Here is a 5,193-nt window from a genome sequence, read left to right as displayed (position 1 = left end):
TCTTGATTACTTTTGGCCTAAACAATTCCAATCTCTTCCTCCGTGAAGTGATCATCTTTTTAAATCTTATCAAAAGTGGAAAACAGATATGATCCTATCTCTAAGTGAACCTAGAACACCTAAACTTGATATTCCTATCATTCTTGAGAAGGAAGTTCTTCCTTTGAAAGATAAAACTAATGTCTTTCCTCAAGAAGATTCCCAACCCATCCCTATGGATGTGACTATGTCTATATCTAATAAACTTCCTAAAAGTAGACCTATACCTCCTCGTCATGATGGACTTGGTCTCCTTCCTAAACCAAAAATTCCTCCTTTATATGGAGCAGTTCCTCCTCCTTCTTTTTATAGAGAGAAGAGACCTTCTTCTTCTCCTATTATCCAGCCTAAGAGACCACAACCTAAACACCCAAGTGATAAGGATGAGAACATTCCTCCTCCTCAATCTTCTTCACTTCCTACTAAGACTAGACGAAATCGTTCTGCACGTGAACGCCGACGAAAGCGTCGTCTTAGAGCTCAAACTTTGCAATCCCCAAAAACACCTTCAACAAGCATTATTCCATTTTCTCCTCAGCCGAACATTGAGCCTAAATCTCCTAAACATAAGATGCATGATGGTCTTGATCCTGTGCGAGTTAAAGATCCTATTTTTATAAATCTTGATGATGATATAGATGAAAATGTTATTCATGATGAAAATGTTATTCCTCTTGCTTCTGATAGTGAATATGAACTTGTTGATATTGATAACCATTTATCTAATGAATTTTCTAAAGCACTTATCCTAGCTCCTAGACAAGAACACCGCGGCTTGGGATATGAACATAGCCCTTGTTTGGATCTAGTGATAGCTCCATCTGCTGTGTTGGATGTTCTTCCTCTAGCATGTTCCCTGCCTTCCCGAAACATTGATCAGCAAGATCGGGGGGTAGATGACGTGCTAGACTAGTTACATTAGCATAGCAGATTCTCTCCTCCTCTCTTGTGTTACTTCTTCTATATGTTATTCTCATTCTTCTATTTGTTGTCCTTAGTGTTGTCTACTTGAGGACAATGCAAAGAATTGAGATCTCTCGATCTCTCTCATGTTGACTCAAAAGACACATGTGTTCCCTTCTTCTAGGTGACCTTCCTTGATTGGGGAATGAAGAACAATTATGCATACATACATATGATATATATACATGAATTATCATACAGCATACTGACCCCGAGGAAAGCGAAGTCACCTCGTGCTTTGTGTTTTGTGTCTATTATCCTTGGGTTTATCTCACACTTGGGGGCTAAATCCTTGCGATAACATGCTCCTTTCCTTTCTCATTTCTTATGTGTATCACTACCTTAAAGCAATCACCCCCGTTGAGGCGTGTGCGATCGCTTTAACGTAGGGGGGCATACACCCTGTCTATCCCTTCAGGATACATGAAAATTTCTTGGAGAACTCAGCTTTGCCTTGAAAATTTTTGGTATTTCTCTTGCATGACTCATAGTGAGGGAACCTTACTACTGACAGTCATGGTTCTCCCTCGTGATCTTCTCTTTTACTTTATCAATCGAAGTCGTAAGATCCTTAGTCCATTGGGGGCTTGGTGTGTCTTGCCTCCTTGACGTGGTGAAAGTCTTTCAATGATTGTTCCTTGTACTTTACCGGAAGTATGAGCATACATACTCCCGCTAAAGTGGGGGCTAAATGTAGCGTCCTAAAATTGCGACACTTGCAATTTCGACTGCATTTCGGTCTTCACGATGGCGACGCAACACGGAACCTGAATGGAGACCCTGAAACCTGATTATGACACTGAAAACTGCATTTTCTTGCACCCTGGCCTGACCCTCCTTGCACCCTGCTGTCCGGGGAGGTGGGACCAGAGCGCCCAGCGCCCTGGTCCTTCAGGACCAGGGCGCCCAGCACCCTGGTCCCCCAGGACCATGGCGCCCAGTGCCCTGGTCCCTGGGCCTATTTTGGGCCCAGTCTCCTAAGGGGTCTCGGGTCTTTTTGTTTGCAATTTGGAAATTAACTTTCCTGGTCGGCCTAAGGTCGGGAAAATCAGTCTATCAGCCCTAATTGACAAGTATATAAACTACATTTTTCTCTCTCATTTGGCATGAAGAGGATATGTGTACAAAGCGTGGAAACTATACTCAAGCATTCAAGCATTCATTCCAAGTCTCCATTCAAGGCTAAGTGTTGCATTCAAGACAAGGATTCAACCATTGAAGAGGAGATCACATACTACTACAACAACAACATACAACATCTATACCTTCACACATAAGGATACAAACATCCTTAGAACAAGGTATTAGTACTTGTTTTACAGTCATTTACATTTACAGCACTTGCTCATTTCTTGGTTAATTCCAAAACCGGGGTTTGACCTAAAGGCAAACCCCTAATCCCTAACCCCCCAATCGTCTTCGCTTTTCTGTGTGTAGGTTGCAGGTACGCGGCTGAAATTGAAGATTTGGAATCCTTGTGCAGAGACGAACAGATCCCCCTTCGTTTCGCAGATTTTTCGGAGGACCGTGGCGCCGGGCGCCATCGTCCCGACAACTTTTGCTCAAATTTGTAGGACAACACCGTATCGACATTTTACTGCTAATTCCAGGTCCGCAGCTTCATCCTATATCCCTATCTCAGTTTATAAGCGAATCTTTGTCACTTTCTATGCATTCCTAGCTTAATTCCTCTATGCACATTCTTTACAAAAGAGGGTAGCCTTGCTGTCTTAACCCTTGAAACTCATTTAGCATCCAATCTTGCATTGCGTGGGATTGGATCTTGTGGGTTTCAACCCCTCTTTTGAATGTAAAGTCTCTCCCCTAAGTAAAAACCATCAACCCTAGTGAATCTCCCTTCTCTCTCCTTGGAGTTGGAAGAGGGGAGAGCAACTAGGGTTCGATCGCGATTTTCCGCTTTACACAAGATATGTAAAAGAACTACTTAATGCTTCATACATAGAACTACTTAAACATCTTTGATATTTCCAAGCAACATCTAACCAGAGAAGTTTAAGCTACCGTTTGAGTCTTCAATGAAGAAACAATTGTTAGTCATTTTTAACAGGTGAGATGATGCAAACACAAATATTTCTCTGCATGCATCATCTTGGTAAGAGATCGAGCTTATGAGAATGCTTCAATGTAAACAACAAACAACTTCTTTTGTAACTTGTTGCCAGTAACAAAAGTCCTCGTTCGTTACGGATTGACAAATTACTCATTGTTAACCGAAATAACAAAAAAAAAAAACACAATCAATCAATTAGCAGACAATCATTATTCAATTTTAGAATTGATTTGGGTGTGTGGGGTGCACCAGGCTTTTGCTGTAGTGCAATACAGAAGAGACGTGCAAAGGCTCTGGGAGCAAGCTACCGTGTGAGCCTTCGCCCTCAAGAAATTAATTTAATATCATGTGGTTCATTCAACCACGTATCAGATATTAAACTGATAAGAACAGATACTACACTTGATCTTAGCCAAAAGGCCGAGAAAGGTATGCTTTGAGCAGAGTCTTCCCCCTATATTTATACCTACGTTTTCTTCTAATTTCTTTCCCTGCTACATGTGGGATAAATTATCTCGACAGAGGACTGTTCAATCTTATAGCCCATCGGAGGACTTTTCAATTGGAGGCGATGTTCAATCTTAGCCCCTCGATTTCCTCCTATGCCGGAAAGGAGAGGTAACAATACATATTTCTCTGCTATAATCGGATGACTCTTTAATCTTCGTCCATTTTGAGTTAGAGGCCCTATTGAAGTAGCCACTTGGTGTTCTGGTATGCCCTAAAGGAGATGTAACAATACATATTTCTCTAGTATAATCTTGTAGGTTAAATAAAACTATTTTGTTGAGGAATATCCATTACAAAAGATTGGTTCGTGACAGATATGTGTATCGAAGATTAACGGGTCAATTATTTGGGCTAACGGTAAGAGTGGGCCAATAATTGCAAGTATTTGGGGTTGTATCTCTAGAAAAGTGGGTATTGGAGGTCTTGGAACAATTTTACCATTCTTATTTCATCTCTTATAGCTATGTGGGGTTGTATCTCTAGAAAAGTGTAGGTCTTGGAGTAATTTTACCATTCTTATTTCATCTCTTATAGCTATGTCAATCTTGGAGCAATTTTACCATTCTTATTTCATCTCTTATACCTATGTCATATGCATTTGAAAGTGTATCCCTATCTACTGATTGAATCATTGTGGTAAAGTATTGTTTAACATTTTCAATTAATACAAGAATGCATACTCGAGAGAGGGTCTTACTAGTAGTGGGATTTATTCTCAAGTGTTCTAAAAAGAGAAATTGAAGTTTGTCATATGCTCACGTAAAGCCTTTTTTATGGTGGTCATGTAAAGCCTCTGTCAAGGACTTGTGGTCCGATTTGTCCTCAAATTTCTTATATAAGGTTTCTCCCAGTTAATCCCAAGTGGTTATAGAGAGTTGCCACATCTTTGATATGTTCAATAGGTGTAGTTTGATCTTCTTCATCAAAAAATGGAATACTTTTGAGGGCAGCCATGGTAATATTATCATGCTACTACAGATTGAGTGGGTTGCCCCTATTAAAAGGGACAAATAATTGATTTCTAGGTACAACCATAGAAATCAAAAGAGTTTCATTTATGAAAATATGATTGAATGGCCTATTAGGAGTTGTGGAGAATGTTCTTATTGCTGGATTTGCACTTTTTCTTATTGATCCACCCCTTCTTCTAGATGGTGAGAGGTACAAGTAAGCAAATGGTTATGAACTTTTTCTATTATGTATCCTCATTTAAATTTCGTATGAATTTATTTGAAACTAAAGTTCTAGAGTTACTAGATATGCTCAAAATGCTTTAGAAAGTTGCAAGTTGTTAATATACCTATCAATACCAACAAGAGATGAAGTGTTTTTAAGACTTTTTTAGTCCAAACAATCCCATCGAGCAATGCCAAAAACTATTGCCAATGCCAAGTTGCACCCATGAGAGTCATTTTTAGGCTTTCTCCCTAGTTGACAAACTTTGAAACACTCCAAGGCATGTGGGTTGCCCGCAACTTGGATTGAGTCTCTAGAATGGCTAATTACCTTGGTACTTCACCTAACTTAACCTATACTACTACTATTTCTATGAATGAAAATGATCTGAATTATGGATTCGGATGACAACACCTGGGTGAGAACCTGTGGTA

The 5,193-nt window shown here is 39.9% G+C and overlaps 1 non-coding gene across 1 annotated transcript; it reads right to left on the bottom strand.

The window, feature by feature from the left end:
• Positions 1–3,311: 3,311 nt before the first annotated feature.
• On the bottom strand, positions 3,312–3,506 carry LOC131026671 (U2 spliceosomal RNA). Its single transcript, XR_009102368.2, has one exon. It is a non-coding gene; the product is annotated as a U2 spliceosomal RNA (small nuclear RNA).
• Positions 3,507–5,193: the final 1,687 nt, after the last annotated feature.

Source organism: Cryptomeria japonica, chromosome 11, assembly GCF_030272615.1.
Source record: "Cryptomeria japonica chromosome 11, Sugi_1.0, whole genome shotgun sequence".
Taxonomy (NCBI): domain Eukaryota; kingdom Viridiplantae; phylum Streptophyta; class Pinopsida; order Cupressales; family Cupressaceae; genus Cryptomeria; species Cryptomeria japonica.
The sequence above is the reverse complement of the archived record's forward strand: the minus strand, read 5'-3'. Positions and strand labels throughout refer to the sequence as shown.